The following is a 19,883-nucleotide window of genomic DNA, read 5'->3' on the forward strand; positions in this document are numbered from 1 at the left end:
TCAGCGAGGGAATTCTTTGAGGGGAGCGGAGCGGAAAGAGGTGTTGCAGGTGTCCAGGCACCAGAGTCTGGGCTGGTGCAGGCCCCGTCCCCCTTCGTCCCTCTCCTCGGGGCCCAGCCTAGGCCTTCTCTGAGCACAAAGGTCCAGCTGAGCACTGGCGGGCTGGCAAAAGCTGCCCCGATTTCTGGGTTTCTGAGGTCCTTCCAGGAATCCCTAAGAGAAAAGAAGAAACAGGAGCAATAAAACCCACCTGGAATAGCAGGCGTGGGGCTCAGGAGCCCACACTGCTTCCAAGGAGCCCCTTTTCCGGCTCCCCGGCTTCTCCCGACCTCTACACTGGCCCTGCCACGGGCCTGCTGGTGCCTGCCACAGGAACTTAAGGGGGCCAAGACTCAGAGAGGCGAGGTGCTGCTGACTCCCCTGCACATGTGGCTTCCAGTGCAGAGGTGTCCCAGGAGATGGGGAGCTGGGCCCAGCTCTGTCCCTCTTCCTGAGGACATGGTCTAGGAAGGCTATTGGGGTGAGGGGCTCTGTGACTCTCTGGCTATTATGCAAGTCCAGGGCAGAGACACCAGACCCCCGCCCTGCTCACACTCATATTCACATTCGCTTCCCACGCGTGCCTAGAGGAGGGTAGAGCCGGGTTACTGCCTTCACACAGAGAAGGGAACCAGGCTCTGAATGACTCACAGCAACCTGGTGGGGCTGCTTTTGAGCCCGGTTAGCAGAAACGAGGGGAGAGAGGGGCCACCGTGTGGAGTGTCCTGTGACACGTGACAGGAGGCACTTCCGTGGGCCCCACAGCCTGGGCTGTGGCCACACCAAGACATGGAGGGGGCTTTTGCCCCCTTCCCCTAATCTCCACCAGTCTTCCCAAACATGCCCAAATATAAAGATGCATATCTTACTCAGATATGAAGAATGCAGAAGGGGAGGATAAAAGCGTCCTTAGAAAATTTGACTTAAAAAAATCGAGCAATAGCAGTTTAAGTAAAATTTGGTAACTGCCTTATGAATGCAACTCTAAGACAAGTTCCCATCCAACGGGCATCCTAGCGCTTCCTGTGGAGAGTCTGTGTGTCCATGGGTCTGTGGATCTGTCTGTGATATCATTTCTGAGCAGGCTGAGGGGTGTGCGCCTGATGCCCATGATGAGTGTGGTGCGCACAAGCACATTTGTGCACTTGTGCGTGTGTGTCCGTGGGCGGGTTGGTGTGGGATTCTCCCCTTCCTGCCCGGAGGCCTGGGGGAATGATCGCTACTCCCCTCCCTCCCCAAGCTAAGAAGATGGAAATGTTCCTGGCACTTTCTAAGGTTTCTGTCCGAGACTGGAAAAGTCATCAGCTGAGGGAGCTTGGAATGACCAATGGCCACCGGGCCTGCTGGCTCCCACTCCCGGGACAGGGTGGGCTCCGGCACAGGGGGCTGTGCAGGCACAGGGCGGCCAGGACGTCCAGGCTTGTTCATGCGGGGGAGCGTTCCACACACGGGTCAACGGGAAACGTCAGGGAGTAACAAGGGCTGTGGGGACGCAGTGCTGGGAGATGGGGCACAGGGGACAGGAGTGGGAGAGCAGAGCTACCCCATGAAGGAGGAGGCAGCATCGGAGCTGAGACCTGCAGGACAGGAAGGGTCCAGGCCAGGGCCTTCCAGGGACAGGGGACAGAGAGAGCTAAGGCCCTGGGGTGGGAAGAAGCTCAGTGTATATTAAGGGACAGTGAGAAGGCCCCAAGCAGGTGGCATGGCAGTGGAAGGTGGCAGGAGAGACGAGGAGTAGGGTCGGGCCCGGAGGGAGCGGGGCCTCGGAGGCAGCAGGAGAGTTTGGGCTTGAGCCTCAGAGGGGTTGGAAGCCCCAGAGGCGTAAATAAGGACCTTTCATGTTGATCGCGTTTGTTTTCTTTAAAAGATCGCTCTGGCTGCCAGTGGAGACCCATGCAGGCCCAGAGGGTGAGGGGGAATGGCGAGGAGCCCCCCACGGCTGCCAGGAGAGAGGGGGGAGGTGGGGGCCTGGCAGGTCAGGGGTCTGATGGAAGCCGAGCTGTGGGATTGCTCAAGATCCCAGGACAGCATCTGGCTTCCTGAGGGAGGACAGCAAGGCCACCCGTGGGAAGAGAACTCCGGAGGACGGCCGGCCACCAGGTGCACCCAGGGCTCTGCGGTGCCATCAGGGCTCCAGGAGGAAAGAGTGAGGGGCAGTGGACGTTGCAGGGTCCTGGGCTCAGAGGGGCGGCGGGGGCCTGAGGCCCACAAGGGGTATCTTCACAACCGGATGGGATGGAGCCCCAGGGAAGAGCCCTGCGCCCCCCAGCACACACACGAGTTGGGAGGGGAGAGGAACCCCAGGGCGATGAGCCTCAGAGGCTGAGCAGCAGGTGCCCAGGAGGCAGGGAGAGGCGTTTCTAGGAAGCTAAAGGGCAGAGGGGAAACGGGGCTGAGCACTCAGGCCGAAAACTCAAACTGCTCTCAGATCTAGTGACAAGGGTGGAGGTCGCCAGTGACCTTCGCGGAGCACTCTGGGCGTGGGGGTGGAAGTCAGATTTCAGGGCTGGGCAGGGAGTGGGAGGTGAGGAAGTGAAGTCAACACCAGCAGACAGGCCTTCTGAGAAGTGCAGCTCGAGTGGAGGCGACAAGTGGGGTGGGAAGTGGGGCACTCGCTCTCCGAGCAGTGGTGAGAGGGGTGGTTGGAGTAGGGGCCTCAGGAAGGGCCAAAGCCGCTCTCCTGGGGGTGGGCGAGCAGAGGCTGCTGTGGCGCAGGGAGAGGTGCAGAGAGCACAGGGACCCGCCCAAGGTCCTGGATCCAGGCCCCACCCTCACACCCTGCTGCCGCTCCAGCAAGCCACCCACACAGACTTCCTGCAGGACTGAAGGACTCCAGGCTACGTGGAGGTCTTTGTGCGAACGAGCCTGGTTCTGCACCCGGGAGGCTGGCGGTGCTCATGAAACAGGCGTATCTACGCGCCCTGCACCCCAGTGGCTCCTCTGTGCCCATCCATGCCCTGTCCCCTCGCTGCCTCTCTGGTCCCTGCTGTTTGTTGGGGGAGGCCACTTGGAGTTGAATGGGGCCAGTTCCTGTCCTCTGGCACCGCTCCACCCCAGGACCCCGGGGGGTCCCGAGACCTTGGGGCGCCCGGACAGCAGGGGGAAGGGAAGTGGCTGCTGCAGCTGGCTCCCTGCCAATCACGCCCGTCCACATCAATCCACCCACTTAGTGGACACACAGCCCCGGCTCCTCTGGCGTTGGTCCTTTCCCAGGAAGCCCAGGTGTGTCCCACACATTTCTCATCTTTGAGAGACGGCAGGAGGCAGCCAGGGAGGGGCGCAGCCTGGAAGAACTGAGAGGAGCCAGTGGGAAGTTCTGACAAAGGAAAAACTCTAGTCAGGGAGCTGGGACGCGGGGCCCTGTGTGGCCTCTGGCCATCCCCTGGCTCAGCCGCCCCACCGGTGGAATGAACTATAGGCCCTGGGACCTTCTTATTTATAGGAAGCTATAATTCTCAGGAATTGGCAACGCCTGCCCTTGCCCTCCAACCTCCACAAAAAATAGTCTGAATGGCGACAAATGGCCAATAATATTTGTCAATGCCGTTGCCTGTAGGCAGCCGGACACTGGGGACAGGCTGTGGGACTTTGGACAAGTCACCTTGGCTCTCTAATTTAATTTCCTCAACTATAAAATGGGGACACCGGTCCCCCTGTCATTACTGCTGGGAGTAATAAATATGTCGTGTAGGTTGTACGCCAGCACGGGGCCCAGGTCACCCATCAGTGACAGTGGCTTCTCTGCCCGGGCCCTTCTCATGAGGGTCTGCAGGGAGAAGTGTGCCCTCGGCACGTGGGGCGTGGAGAGAACACATAAAGGTGATCGGCTCCACCCCCACCCCAGGCAGGCATCTCCTTCAGCCACAGAGGTCAGACAAAACTCTCCTGGCACCCACTTTCTCTCACCAATACCGGGAAGTAAAGTCTCTCACCTTTAGCTCAGTCTGGCCTCTGGTGTCCACGTTGTGGCCTTTCTCCAGGCCGAGCAGTGTCTGGACAGTGTCTGGACATTGCTTCTGCTGACATGCATTTTGTATGCCGAGAAGGAGGGTGTAATCCACGTCACCACCTGGTGGCAGCGTACCTTGTGTTTGGTGAAATCATTAGGTGCCCGTGATAGCCCCAGTTCCAGCCAGTGAGTAACGCACACAAGTCTGATTCATGCCGTACCCTTTGCCTGGCTCTCTTGTTTCTCTAGAATGTGGTTGGTCCCTAAACTAGAGGCCTTGAGGAAAAGCATAATACAGAGATTAAGGGTTAAGATGAACTCAGGATGAAGTCACAACCTCCAGGAACAGAATTTCCACCTGTAGAGAAGTCTATGAAGGCTGAGTCAGAGCAGATAAGGGGTTTGTTCCTTTTAAAAGCAGGACTGCCCAGTGGAGCTGCCACGTCTGGTTGTGCAGGGCGGGCACTGAACGGCAGTGTGGGGCACACCAGCAGGGCGGCCAGAAGCAGAGGTCTTAGGGCTTCAACTTTTTGGCTGCTCTAACCAAACCACAGAGTGGCTCCTGCTGCCAGCAAGAGCCTAAAACGGCACTGACACCCTGGAAGGGTCTCCTTGCTGTAACAACGGGGGAACTGAGACCTGGAGGAAGAGCGCTGTGCTCCAGGACACCGAGCACACCAGCTGCAGTCAGAACCAGAACCTCGGTTTCCTGCCTCTTGAGTCATTATTTTCCCTGGTAATTTTCTCATGAGATGATCACAAAAACCTCGTGGAAATTTGAAAGAATCTGTGACACACATTATCTCCTTACAGCTAGGGCGCGCCGCCACCAGGTGGTGAACTGTTACTAAGCGCAGGTTCAGACGGCCAGGCTGCAGGGGTCCTTGAGGCCAAGTAGGAACAGGAGACCCGCAGCCCTGTGCACAGCATCCAAGACGCAGCGTTAATGGTATTTCCAAAGAGGCAGAACCGGGTGCCTCGAGCCCCGTGACCCCCGCCACACAGGGCCCTGGAACCCAACGCGCTAAGTGGGCTTCGGCAGGCTCTGCGCGCACAGAAGTCCCTGTGACCGTGTTGCCCCTCCCGCCCGCACAGCCGTCCCCACCCGCATCCCGGGCTCCAGCGAGGGGGTGAGGGGGTGAGGATGCGGCTCTCTGGAGTTTCCAACAACTTCTAGAGAGGACACGCCATCGATGCCAGGTTCTGGGCTGGCGGGGTGGGCAGGGGGTGGGGACACAGATAAATCGAAGCTGGTCTCCACTCCCGGCTCAGCACTGCGAGCCCGGTGAACTCTGGTCAGTGGTGTGAAAACGGAAGCACCAGCACGGTGCCAACCCAGAGAGGGAACTGAGACCCAGCCCGGGGGACTTCCTAGAGGAGGAGGTGCACAAGCTGTCTCTTGAAGGTGAGAGAATGAGTCAACGGGAACAGCAGATGCCAGGGCACAGACGCAGAGCCCACGTGCCTGAGGGAAACTGCAAACGGCTGCATCTGGTTATCGGGCCAAGTGGGGCGTGGTGGGAGGTGAGGTCGGAGAGATTCGCAGGGGCCTTGGTGATGATGGGGGCAGGACGTTTGGCCTTTATCCTGTAGGAGACACTATGGAGGGAGGGAGAATGGGGGCATGGGAAGGATATATCGAAGACCCTGAGGCTTCTCTCAGACTCATCCCAGCAAACATCCAGTTGTTCGCATGACCACAGAAGGTCTCTGCCTGCCTCTTCCGTCGGACTGTCTGCTCCTCGGCAGGAGCTTCTATGCTCTTGATAGATAATGAGGCAAAACAAAGATATGTGAATCTCTAAACACAGGTTCTGTGATTTATAACACCTTAACATAATAGGAAAAAGAAAGAAATGTACATTTTTTCTATCATAGAGTTTTAGAATCCAGAATTCCAGAAGCACATCATTGGGGTTGTCTCAGCCAATAAATACCGCAGGCAGGGGTGGGAGACTGGTCTGGCCCATCACCCGCACGGCCCCCAGCCCTACCTGAGTGCAGCCCAGCCCTGACGTAAATGGGCATGTTGGGCGTGTGCCTCATCCGGAGGTCGCCCATAGAGCTGAGGATGTCCAGGGCCGTATTGGCAGTCTCAGCCTGGGCCAGGCTCCCCTGGTGCCGGGGCAGCCCCAGTGCCACCATGGAGGCGTCCCCAGTGGTCTCCACCCCCAAATCACAGCCTTCACACTCCTGCATGAGAGCACACTCTCCCCGGTCTTCCCCACCTCCCGCACAAGGCCACCCCTCGGGAGCCCGCAGAGACCGTCTCTGCCAGGCCTCTCACGTCAGATGCTCTAGCGATGGCTGGGTCTGCGTCTTTCAGATCAGCCTCGTCTGGGCTGCAGGCGGCCATCCCTGTCTCCTCCCCTCTGGCCCCAGCCCATGAGCTCCTTGGGGGTAGACGCAGGTGCCCTGCCTGCACAATGCCACTGAGGCAGATCAAAGTTTCGTCTGCAAAAGAGCACATGTATATTGAATATATATCCTGTTTCCCAAACCTCACTGGCCTTTCAACATGTATGGAAAATAATGTAGATTTTGAATCAGACAGATGTGGGTTCAAACCCTGGCTCTGCCATTTACTGGGGGCAGACCACTGCGCCCGTGTGAGCCTCTTTCTTCGTATGCGAAACGCCTTGGACAGGTGCCGCATTTCAGGAATCAGGCTCAGCACAGATGCTCAGTAAATGGACACTTTTGTCTGCATCGTCATCATCACTTCCTTGGCTTATGGTTTTGGAGAAGATAGGATCACAGAATCGAAGAAGTGGGAGGGGCTTTAAAGGCCCCCCATACTCCTCCCCAGCCCCAGGGGCCACCCCGGCCTGCTCATCTGTGTTAACAGGAGGGTCCCTCCTTCTTGAAGCAGCCACTTCCCCCTTCGGGTAACCCTGACTTTCAAATATTGAGTTGAATGGAAACTAGCCCCTCACCTGCTGGTTCCAGGTCTACCATCTGAATTTAATCCACACACTTTTCCTAAACGTCTTTTCCGTTCCTAAGGCCCAGTTCCAGGAGTCGAGGACACCTGAACTGTGGCTTTCTCCCCCACCCCACCCCACCCTCCGCCACACACCAGACCAGCCAGGAGCCAGGCTGACAATGGCGACTGCCCCTCCCAAGGTTTCCCCTCTGCAGCTAAAGAACTCAGTTCCTGTGCTGCTACTCCTCCAGCCAGCACGTGCTGGCACCCTGGGGCGGAGGAGCAGAGCCCTCCTCCCAGCCAGGGAGGACCACTCTCCCTCAGCATCTGGTGGATAATAACAGTAGTGGTGATGCTTCCCCCGCCCACAGAGGGCGCCGTAACTCACTACACAACACTAGCGGTGGACCGTGCCCTACTGCTTATGTCCCCCAAATCTCTCCCTCACCCCAGCTGTCTCTACCCTAACACCAGGAAGTAATCTGCCCCAGTCACCCCACAATCTACTCAGATAATTAACTTCGCTGTTTGTGGCCAGTGGCTTAAAATTCATGTCCCATGACCTAGCAATCAGGGACTCCCACAGTCTGCAGAATTTCCCGACTTAATCCTAATAGTTGCTCCTGGTTCCCCATGCTTCAGCCTAACGAGGACCTTTCTACTTTCCGCAGACACCGGGCACTTGCTCAGCTCCAGGATGCGATCATCGCGTCCCTCTGCCTGAAATGCTCCCCGCAAATCCCTGTCTGTTGAGAACCAAGCCCTCCATCAGCCCAGCTCACACTCGATTGAGTCCATAAAATCTTTCTGGGGAAAAGATTTCCCCTTCTCCGGGCTGCGTGAACTCCCTCTCCCTCCATGTCATCTACCGTTGTCCAACCAGCATTTATTGGCCGGTGGTGACTTGGGCAGAGGCAAGGCTACCTCCCCCCAAGAGCTGTGTATATCTCCACAGAGGAAAGAGGCCTCCCAACCCACACCCCAGGAGAGAAAGATATGAGCGAGGCCCGGCTTTCTCCCAGCCTATCCCCTTCTTGGAAGAAGGCAAGACTAAGTGCTGAAATACTTGTGTAGCAGTTATTATATGCTAGACATTGTTCCAAATCCTTTGCAAATATCATGCACTAGATCTTCCCAGGAATTCTGTGAAGTAGGTATTATTACTATTGCCATTTTGCAGATGGAAATTGGGCCAGAGAGGTTAAGTCAGTCACCAATGTCACACAGCGTAGCTCTGAACTTGGTCACTCCAGCTCCAGAGCTCGTTTGCTGTTCTGCCTCTCGGTGCACATGGCTTGGTCCTTTCTCTCTCTCTTTTGGGGAGAGAGGTTCTGCCTGCCGTGCAACGCTTCCCTCGGACCCTGCCCTGCACATGTGTCTGGGCCGAGTTCTGCCTCTCACGCAGCCTGGGAGACCTGCTGCTTGATGGGCCCCACCAGCAGCCCCCCAGCTGTGTGGCTGCAACTCAGTGACAGTGCACCTGCTCTGGGGACCCAGCGTGGCCTCAGATGGGTGACCCAAGGTCCAGACCAGGGAGGAGGAGCAGTAGAAAGTGCCATGGTGGCCACACATCCAGACCACATTCTCCAACTGGGAAAGTTGACCTCTAGCCCTCCCTCTGCCTGCTGACTGAACTGGAAAGGAAAGCGTGATGTAAGCAACCCCAGTGACCGAAAGCTGACCAGGCACCGCATCCACTCGCTAGGAACTCAGCCTCATAAGGATGATCTCTCAGAGACTTAGTTAGATCTTAGGTGGTGGCTGCAAGTGAGGGCCATGCCTGGGTGTGCACAGCTGTGGTCCTGTCACAGATGGGAGAACACAGCCAGGGGAAAGGTGAGAGCAGGGGCTTCCATACTAACAAACACAGATGTGAATTCTAACTCCACACCATTGGCTTGCTGTGTGATCTTGGGCGAGTCACCTACCTCTCTGAGCCTGTGTTTTCATCTGCACAGTAGGGATAATGATCCATCTCTCTGAGGGGCACTTCAAGGGCTAAATGAGATATGCTGTGACAGTCCCTAGGCTGCGCCATCCCTCTGTAGATGCTTAACTAGTGCCGACGCCACCCCTGCCCCAGTCTGTGCTTTCAGGGAGAGGCCTCAGTGGCTGCACCGGCAGAGCTACCCACTGCATCGTGTTGGTGAGCAAAGGAACGAGAGCCCTTTCCTTCCTGTCACTCGTCTGTAGAACAATTGTAAGCCATAAACACTTTCATCTCTGCTCACAAATGGGAGCTTGAGGTTCGGAGTGGTGAAGTGGTTTATCCAGGGTCACTTGGAAGTGTGGCCAGGGCCAGACTCACCCTCCGGGGCAGCCCACGTGGGCTCTGCTCTAGAGTTTCTGTCCATAAAAATGCTCACTCAGCGCGTGCTGGGAGGGAACTGCAGTCCCCGTGGAACCAGGAAATGACTGCCTGGTGGCCTCCCAGCCCAGACTGGATTAAAGAGCAGTAACCAGATCCCGCTGGGGATGGAGGGGAACCGGGGCGGACGGCGTGAGTGATGAGAGACACGCTCGCACATCATGAGGACTGGGCCTCCCGTTCCCCACATCTGGAGGGCTGCGCGGGCCTTGTTTTATTTCATTTCACTCTGCCAGAAAGATGCAGACCTCTTGGCCAGAGTTCAGAGTAGATTAAAGTGCATGATTCAGAGCTGGGAGGGACACGTGTGTGAGAGAAGACTAACAGGGGAAGAAGAGACAGGCCAGGGGTGACTCAGGGCAGATCAAAGCTGCAGGGCTCAGCCAGACCAGACGAGGTGAGGAATCTTTTCCTGGGGCGCACGGGGCCAGGGCGGCTCTGGAGGCAAAAGGGAAGTTCAGCCAGCCCAGGAGACGAGCCCTCAGCGCCACAGACTGGGGCGGGAACGTGGGGTCCTGAACGGGGAACAGCGGGGACGCTGCGTGCTGCGAATGTCAGCGGCCCCGGTCTCTGCAGGTCGGTGTTGGGCAGCGCAGTGCAGCGGGCAGAGCCAGCGGGTGGGCCCTGCAGATTCTTGTTCCGGCTCTGCCACCTACCAGCTGTCCAGCCTCGGGCAAGTCGCTTCTAACTCTGGGCCTCAACAACAACACATTCAGTTAACATACAAGTGTCTTTCCTGAGGACCTACCATGTGTTGGACGTCGGCAGGCACTCGGGACAGAGAGGTTATGTTGGAGCCATAAAGCGTGGCTGTGCTGTCCCGGGGTGGGTGTGAGAGCATCACACAGGGGCTCCTAACCGTGTCTGGAAGGGCGGGAAGCTAACCTGAGTCCAGCATGGCCGTGGTTGGCGGCGGGGATGGGGAACCAGGTGGAGAGGAGGGAGAGCAGTGTTCCAGGAGGAGGGGAAGGCACGTGCAAAGGCCGGAGGCCAGAGAGAGCGCGGCGGGCGTGAGGGAGAGCGAGGCCGTGGAGGTGGCGTGACCAGAGGTGCCGCTGGGGAGGGAGGCGGAGCCGGCTCCTGGAGGACCCTGTGGGCCGCTCTGAACCTGTGGCTTTATTCTGAGGACGACCGTATAATGGGGGTGGTGAGCCGCCCTAATGGGGAGTCTTGGGACTAGAGTGCCCAAGTTCAAATTTCAGCTTCTTATCCCACTGGGAATATGTAATTAGATAGGCTACTTAGTCACTCAGTTCCCTCGTGTATTAATTAGAAGTACCTCATAGATTATTATAACAATTAAATGGGTTAATACACATCTATGAAGTGCTTTGCCTGCTATCCAGTACATAGTGGGCACACAGTAGGTACCAGTTATCATTGAGGTACTACACATAATGCTGTCAGCAGTCTGCCCGGCACTTTGAACTGTTAGTTCTCCCCGTGGAAGCTTCCTGTCCAAGTGTCGTTTTCACTCTGGCTTCAGCCCCAAGGCCTAGACCTCCCCGTCACAGTGTCCTTGGAGAGCCACGGCTGAAAGGGGGTTGGGGGTCACAAATAAAGGCTGAGGCCGGTGGAGGGTGAGTATGGCTGTATCCTGGGGCCTCCCTTCCCACCTCCTCCACCATGTCGGAAGCTGATCTGAGACCCCAGCAATGGGGTCAGAATAAGGGGCAGGGTTGGGATGGGAAGGTCCCCACAGCGAGCTCAGAGGGGCAGGAAGCCAGTCTCGGCACTTCCACAGGGGGTAGGATCCAACCATCCTCTGGGACCCCTTCCCCTTCTGGGGCTGGCGTCCTTATTTCTGTTTTATAGGAATAAAAGAACCGGAGGCCCAGAGAGGGGAAGCCATTTGTCCGAAGCCACATAGAAGCCGGTGGCCAGGCTGGGATTCAAAGCCAGGATCAAGGAGTGCACAGATGTTGGAGGGTCTTGCCAGCTCTGCCAAGGCCCCCATTGCCCTCCCTACACCCCTGCCCACCCTCTGCTCCCACCGCCAGCCCACTCCACGTCCAGCTATCACAGCCCATTCAGTGTTCGTCCCACTCACCAGGCTTGCTCTCTCAAGCCTCAAGCTGCCGTGCATGCTCCCCCACTGCTTACAGGGAGCCACCACACCCAGACTGAGCAACGCTAGGAAGCCGGCACCTCTTCCAAGAAGGCTTCCTTGCTCTTTATTCAGCATGTCTGCCCTTGGCTGGATTGAAGGCCTTCTCTGCCTCTCCTGATCATGCTTTCACCGTGAGTTGCCTTCGTCTTTTACCTTCAGCACCGAGAGCTCTCAGAAAACAGGCACAGGAGCTGACTCACCTGTCTGCCCTTGCCCAACTAGCCTGCTGGAGGCTGGGAGACCACGTGGGCCAGAGCTGAGTTGCGCAGCCAAGGCTCCAGAGAGGTGAGACGCTCAACCAAGGTCAGCAGAGCTTCCTGTCTCATCCACAGCTGACCACAGATGCATGAGTGAGTCCAACTGAGTCCAGAGAACTTTCCAGCCCACCTATAGGCTGGTGAGCAGTAGTCAGTATTTATTGTTTACACTCCCAGAGTCCGGGGTTCTTTGTTACACGGCAGTAGCAACCTGATAAACACACAGGAATAAATGACTGGAAGTAAATGTGTGATGTAAGGATAGTGGTAAAGGGAGGAGAGAGAGAAGGCCAGCCTCCTGGCACCCTCACCCTGCACAGCGGTGGCCGCCCAGAACAGCATCAAAGAGTGCGCAGAGGTCGCTGAGCAAGCCCGCCACTTCAACGAGCCCACCCGGGGCTGAGAGGGCGCTGAAACCCACCATGTCACTGAAGTATGTGGTAACTGGGTCAGAGTACTCCGGCTCCACAGTTGTCCCAATTTTCAAAGCTTCAGCCACTGACCTGCAGGGATGGAAAGGGTCAGAGTCACAGGACAGGAGGACCCCCTTTCCACAGTTTCGAGGGAAGGGGAAATATTAGGGGGAAATCCTGGGTGGAGAGTCAGAGATCTGAGACAACTCTGGTGGTATGCTGACTGGCCTCCAGCAAATATTTTTCTGACAGTATTTTTTCTGAAGCGAGATAAGGGACATTATGGCTCCAAGAATATGAGGGAGCAGAGATTCAATACCCGTGTGCCCAGCATCACAGAGCACTATGAAAATATGTTGGATAAACAATGAATGAATTGAATGAATGCATGGAACCCAGACTCACTAAGCACCCACTGAGTTCCAGGTCCCGTGCCCAGAGCCACCGAAGCCAGGACACGGTGAAGTCCCGAGGGGCCCCTCCCGGAGGGGGCATCTGAAAGGGCAGCCTTTCCATCTTCTGCCTCTGCCACTCCGTTCCTCAGTCCGCTCCCGGATCCGGCGCTCCAGATTCTGGGATTACTTCCCCAATATCCACAGCTCTGAGTTGGCAACGCTGGTCTGCTGGCCTTGGTTGATGCTTTTGAACTGAAGGTGGAATAAAAATCCCAATTTATCCACGAAGATCTGCGGGTTCAGTCCAAAGCGTGGCAGTCTTGGCCCCTCTACCAGACACAGTCCCCGCTTGGAAGAGACAGGTTGATAGGGACCAGCCCTGTAACAGACGGGGGCGGCAGCTCCGATGAGGGGAAGCACGGACAGCTGGGTGGGGGGATGGGGCGAGCAGAGAAGACTTAGCAAAGGAGCCCATGCCCGGCCCAGCATTACCGCTAACAAACACTAACCTACTGCATTTGTTCTTACAGTAACACTGTGGACAGGCGTTCTTCATTCTCAAAGAAGCATGGGTGGGCGGATAAACGGGCAGATGGATGGATACTAAATGGGTGGGTGGATACAATGTATGAATGGATGAATAAGTGAATGAATCAATGCGTGGATAGAAAGGGAAAGAATATATATAGATTATTTACATAATAATCTATTTCTATCTCTCTATTTCTGTCTGTGTTCCAAAAAAGACTTGAGCATTAAGAAAATAAATAAATGACACAAAATAAAACAAGTATATAAGAACACTGGGACCGAAGGAGAGCAAACTTAATCCAGGAGCGAGGTCCCTGTGCACCATGCAGGCTAGAATTTGGTGGCAGGTTTGGATGCGAGCTCCCTAAGAACAACACGGGGAAGAGGAAAGCACAGACTCCACGACCCGGGGGCCCGTGACACAAGGGCCCATTGCACTAGGTGCCCCAGAGAAGCACGCTTCCTGCTGCAGGGAGAAGCACCTCTCCTAGGTCTTCCTACCAGGACACTCACGTGTGGCGGTAAACCGACCTTCAACAGCAACCTCACCACCTCTCCTGGACAGCGCTCCGCCTCGCTGGGAGTGCAGGTGGGAGGGGGAGGCAGGAGGATGTCACCTCAGGCCTGATGGGTTGGCCTTGCAGGAACCATTAGCCAGTTCAGTCAGGCCCACGCACTCCACTGCCCCCACAAACTCGTACAGACTTGCCTCACCCCTCCCACTTCAGTCCCTAAGGCCACCTAGGGACCCAGTGCCCTTCACCTCTCCTGGTCGTCCCGTGGGGAATCAGCAGTGCCACCATAGCCACCAACAGCCTCACTGCTCTGGATCCAGGAGGCCCAGGCCGGGGTCGGGGTTCCCAGGGCCAGCTCTGCAGGCAGATGAACCTGGGCTTGGACTCCAGCCCTCAGTTACTGTGGGCAAGTCCACTCACCTCTCTGAGCCCCAGCGTCTCTCCTGGAAAACCCAGATAATAACAGTGTAGTTCTTCGAACTATAACAAGGATTAAATAAAATAAACGGGGCACTTAGCATGGGGCTTGGCTCTCAGGGAGGCACTCAAAGGTGCACCTCAGGCCCCACCCTCAGGGGTTCTGGGGCTGGCCCATCACCGCCTTTCTGCATAGAGTTCTAGGCCCCAGGGATAGCTTTGGGCTCCCACTGGGCAAAGTGAGGTGAACCGATCAGCCATTTCTCGTAGCACCCAGCTCCTCCGGGGAGCACCAGCTGGGCATAGATCTGGTCCAGGCTGGGTCTGTCCTCCAGAGCCTCCTCTCAACACTGCTGCATCAGCCAGATGCACCCGGATGGCCCCTGGTCAGGGGACACCAGTGGCTGGCACAGGGGAGGGGTGATGCCACCTTCCTGGTGATTTCTGCAATGAACACTGTGCTGGTAGTGGCCTGAGGCCCCCAGGAGGGGGAAGAAGCCTGGGGTCCTGGAGGGACTGCAGGGCAGGCCTGTGGGGTGAGGGGAGGAGGCCTGAGGGCACTCCTTGGCCCTGCCTCTGGCCCCAGAGCTGCTAGCCAGTGGCCCCAGGAGTACTGCTTTCCTGGGTCCACCCTGGGTGTGACTAGGTAGAGGGTCTCAGGTCTCAGGAAAGGGTCAACCTCAGGGAAGAGTGGGGTTTAAATTCTTGGTCTGCCACCAGCTCTGGGTGTGATAATGGGCAAGGCAGTGACCTCTCTGAGTCTCAGTCTCCCCATCTGCGAAATGAGACCAATAAACTATCATTTTGAGAGGGGTGCTGAGGAAGGAGACGATAGACGTTAGGGGCCTGGCACCCAGCAGCCGCTCTGCCACCCCCAGGCGCTGTGGCTGCTCCGCTGCCCGCGATGCCCACCAGCTCCGCCTCCTGGAGGCCTGCTGGGGCCCACTCCCCCCAGGGGTGAAGCAAACTGCCTGCTTATCATTACCACCCTCTCCATCATCGTTGTTTCCCCACGGCCGCTCCTGCCGTTGACCTCCCGGCCCAGCTGCGTGGGATAGAGACCGCCACGCTAAGTCGAGGGCAGGCAGATCTGTGTTCCAGTGCTGGCTCTGCCACTTGGCCTCACTCGGTGCCTGGTCTCCCCACCTAACAAGCAGGCAGAGAACCTCGGGAAGCAGTTCGGCAGCCTGGGAGAGGTGAGAGATTCGCAAGCACACTGGGAGGAAGAGGGGCTGGGCCCAAGTTCAGGCTTTCAACGAATCAGGAGGGAACTTTGAGAGTAATGTACATTCCGTACAAGTTCCATCACCTCTCCCAGCCTCAGTTGCCTCACGGATAAAAGGGGCATAACAACAGTGCAGACCCCATGGGGCTCTCACCAGGCGCAGCTGGTTCATCTCCAAGGGTGACTGGATCCTCCTCTGCTCAGCGAGGAGGAGGGCATCCTGGGAGCCCGGGAGAAGCTTCCTTCTGGATTGCACCCTCCTCCCCCTCCCCACATTGGCCTGCTTGTTGCAGGGTAGTACCCGCCTCTACGGACTGGGAAACTCAGGTTTCTGGAGTTAAGTCAGCCACCCACAGCCACAGGGCAGCTAAAAAGCAGACTCTGGAACTGGGCTGGGTCTCCTGCCGACCTGCTGGGTTTCCTCCATCCGCCCAGAGTTTCCCAGCCTGTGGCCTCGGACCGGAGGGCCCCTGACTACAGGGTCCGGAAGCTGTATGTGCTCATGGAGGAGTGTGAGCAGATGGAACCAATAACACATCACGCACACATGCACACAACACTTTTTCAAAAGTGTTCAGATGGTGCCGTGATGACTAAAATACAAAGCCATTTCAAAGTGTTACTGCTTTCAGAGCAGATTTTGTCTTCAGGTATTTTCTCAGTCAGCGGATATTGAAAGTCAAAATAGCAGCGTGGAAGGCTCCCACCTTTTCTGACGTGGAGATGGAGCCCTCCTCTGCAAACCTGCTGGGCAGCGCTGGCCCAGGCCTGGCAGGGCCTTGTGCTCCCTGCACTGTGCTGGCCGGCTGTCCATGCCCAGCGCATCTCCCTGACCTTTGGACTCTGCAGGTGGCTGAGGGAGAAGGCACGCCCAGCTCCATCAGGAAGATGCTCCGTGGATGAGGCCTGGAGGCTTTAGGGCAGGAGCACTGAGCTTGGATCAGGGGGCTTTGGCCCAAATCCTGACCCCCTGCTTGCCACAGAGAAGTCCCTTCTTGTGTCTGAGCCTCACTGAACTGTCTCTGAACAGGGTGCACTTACCCCCTCAAAAGTGCCCCCCCCTACAGGCTCTAAAAAGATGTTATTCTCACAAAGTCGGCTTCCTGGGGGGACAGTCAGGAGAGAACCTGAGATCCTCACTAGCTCAGCCCTAACGCCACCCAGGCAGATTTTTATTGGGTGCCACGTGAGCCAGGCTCTCGGTCTCAAGTATGCCCCTGAATCCTCACCACTGCTCCGGGAGGCAGGCACGGTGGCCCCATTTCACGGAGGAGGGAGCTGATGCTCAGAGCCTGAAAGAATTTACTCTGAGTTGTGAGGTGAACTGGTGTGGTGCCGAGTGCCGGTTGGTGTTCCCTAGTGGTAGCGCCCTTAACAGTTAACCCCTGAGATCAGGGAGAGCACCCCAGGAAGCAGCAGCCCAACCTCAGTCCTGGTGTGGCCGTGGGGTTCCGGGCCTGGTCCCTGCACCTAAGGCAGGGTAGAGCTGTGGCCTGCAGCACCCTGCACGGACGGCAGGACTGGCAAGCCCATCTGGCCGGTCTTTCCTCTCTCAGCAGGCAGATGGGGGGGGTGGCAGCTGCAGAGTGTTGAACAAATGGCCTGACGAACCCTCCTCCTTCCCACTCCTCCACCTCATAAATCTGGGGCCTGGAATGCTCATTATTTACTGAGCGCTGCTTTGATGGAGGATGGAAGTGGGGCCAGGCCTCCTTGTGAGTTAAAGATTGGCCACTGCGGGTGGGAGGGATGGTGGGCTCGGTATCCTTATCAATTGTTACCCTACTTCTTTTTTAAATATATTTTATTGATTATGCCATTATGGTTGTCCCATTTCCCCCTTCATTCCCCTCCATCCTGCACACCCCTCCCCCTTCATTCCCCCCCTTAGTTCATGTCCATGTGTCACAAATTCTTTAGCTTCTACATTTCCCATACTATTCTTGCCCTCCCCCTATTTTCTACCTACTGTCTATGCTACTTATTCTCTGTACCTTCTCCCCCTTCTCCTCCTCCCACTCCCCTGTTGCTAACCCTCCATGTGATCTCCATTTCTATGGTTCTGCTCCTGATCTAGCTGTCCTCTTAGTTTGCTTTTGTTGTAGGTGTGGTTGTTAATAACTGTGAGTTTGCTGTCCTTTCACTGTTCATACTTTTTATCTTCTTTTTCTTAGATAAGTCCCTTTAATATTTTATATAATAAGGGCTTGGTGATGATGAACTGCTAGAACTTGACCGTATCTGAGAAGCACTTTATCTGCCCTTCCATTCTAAATGAAAGCTTTGCTGGATAGAGCAATCTTGGATGGAGGTCCTTGCCTTTCATGACCTGGAATACTTCTTTCCAGCCCCTTTTTGCCTGTAAGGTGTCTTTTAAGAAATCATCTGACAGTCTGATGGGAACTCCTTTGTAGGTGACTGTCCCCTTATGTCTTGCTGATTCTAGAATTCTCTCCTTCATTTTAATCTTGGCTAATGTAACTATGATGTGCCTTGGTGTGTTCCTTCTTGGGTCCACCTTCTTTAGGACTCTCTGACCATCCTGGACTTCCTGGAAGTCTATTTCCTTTGCCAGATTAGGGAATTTCTCCTTTATTATTTGTTCAAATAAGTTTTCCACTTGTTGCTCTTCCTCTTCCCCTTCTGGTACCTCTATAATTCAGATGTTGGAAGGGTTAAAGATGTCCTGGAGGTTCCTAAGCCTCTTCTCATTTTTTTGATTTCTTGTTTCTTTATTCTTTTCTGTTTGGTTGTTTCTTTCTTCCTTCTGGTCTACTCCCTTGATATGAGTCCCAGTTTTCTTCCCATCACTATTGGTTCCCTGTGCATTTTCCTTCATTTCACTTAGTGTAGCCTCAATTTTTTCATCTAATTTGCAACTAAAATCAACCAGTTCTGTGAGCATCCTGATCACCAGTGTTTTGAACTGTGCATCCGATAGGTTGACTATCTCTTGGTCACTTAGAAGTATTGGCTCTGGGGCTTTGAGCTGTTCTTCTTCTTGAGCCATAATGTTTTGGTCTGTTTGCACCTGTTATATATGAAGGGCAGAGCCTTAGGTGTTCACCAGGGCGGGGCAACCCAGGTCCCTGGGTTGTGACACTGTATGTGGGGGCGGGGTTAGAGAGGGAACAATGGCACTTGTTCTGCTCTCTCTCAGATTTCAGTCCCTTCTGCCACTTCCCACAAGCAAATTGGGCCCTTCTGGTGCTGGTTCCTGGGTGGGTGGGCTTGTGTACGTTCTAGGACCCTGTGGGTCTCTCCAACAAACTCTCCTGTGAGGCTTGGAGTCTCTATTGGCAGCTCAACCCCTACACGTGTTTTCAATCAGTGCTTTTAGGCTTTATTTACCATCCCTGGGTCCTGGGTTGCACGGTCTGTCTCACTGTTCGTTTTTTGCCTGGTTTATCTGCGCACGAGAATGTGTGTCTGTGGTCAGCCAGCTACCTTGCGTGCCTCACTGGGTTTGCTTGTTTCACCCCCACACCCACCCGGGTCTGCCAACCACCACCTTTTCCCTGCTGGGACCCCTTTCTGATGGCCGTAGATTCCACCCCTCTTACTGGTCTGGATGAATGGTTCATTGTTGTCGGACTTCGGTACAGTTCAATTTTCTGTCTGTTTTGGTTGAATTTTTGTTTCTAAATCTTTGTCGTCCTTAAATTTGGTTGTATGAGGAGGTACAGTATTTCCACCTATGCCTCCATCTTAGCTGGAAGTCCTACCCTACTTCTTTTTACATGGCCTTCACATTGGCCACTCACTACTTGTTTTGGCAGTCAGCTTCGCTGTCACCCACTTTGACTATTAGAAGTGTCCTCCCGACACTGGGTCCAAGTCTCAAGCCCTGATGTCAGGAGCGGGGTGGAAAGAGGCTGCTTAGGACCACATGCCATGTAAATGTTTTGGCCCACTCAGCTGAGGGGCAGGCAGCCTTGCTAACATCGCCACCACTGCACAGCTGTTGGTTCAGTCCTCTCAACAGGGTGACAAGTAACTCACTTGCTTTGCCTGCTCCTACACCTCATGTGACTAACATGACCATCCACATGGAAAGCCTTAGTGAGGGATGGATGGGTGGGTGGATGGATGACCTCTCATGCATAAGGTATCAGGGTCGAACCAGCAGCTGGAGTCGCCAGCCAGAGGGGCTCCTCCAGGGAAGTGTATGGCCTTCCCAGGCCACACTTGCCCTGTGCCTGTGTCCAGAATGTGGGTGGGGACCAGCTGGCTTTCCCGGTGTCCATGTCCAAAATGACTTACTGAACCAGCCTCCTGCCCTTCTCATCCATGTGGATCTTCTGGCTAAAGCCAGCAACACCCAGAGCCCTGTGTGGCCCAGTGTCTCTCAGAGCGGTTCAAGGTGTGGCCAGCAGGACAACCGCATCACAGATGGTTTCAAAGAGCAGGACACCTGAGGAAGAGAAGGCGCTTCAACTCCAGACCCCACAGCACAGGCTCCCAGACGGCTCAGAGCCCTGGCCTCTGCCAGCAGCGATTGTTTGGATCATCATTCCCTAACCATCACCCCCCAACACTCAGCGGCCTCCCAGTCTCCATGACAACCACCGCTACCAACTCTGACATCTCAGGCTCCTCGAACCCACCTCACATGTCCCAACAGAGCTCCTGGTTCTGTGAGATTCTGCCTGGCTCTACCACACCAAACCCCATTCCTCCTGCACTTTAGGAAACGAACTACCACCTGCCCGGGGTCTCGGTCCTCAGCTTGACTCCC

General features: G+C 55.7%; 1 pseudogene; it reads right to left on the reverse strand.

Moving 5' to 3' along the window:
• On the reverse strand, positions 1 to 15,317 carry LOC119038936 (guanylate cyclase D-like; annotated as a pseudogene).
• Positions 15,318 to 19,883: the final 4,566 nt, after the last annotated feature.

The sequence above is a fragment of the Artibeus jamaicensis genome, unplaced genomic scaffold, assembly GCF_021234435.1.
Source record: "Artibeus jamaicensis isolate MK-2021 breed Jamaican fruit bat unplaced genomic scaffold, CSHL_Jam_final contig_64, whole genome shotgun sequence".
Classification (NCBI taxonomy): Eukaryota; Metazoa; Chordata; class Mammalia; order Chiroptera; family Phyllostomidae; genus Artibeus; species Artibeus jamaicensis.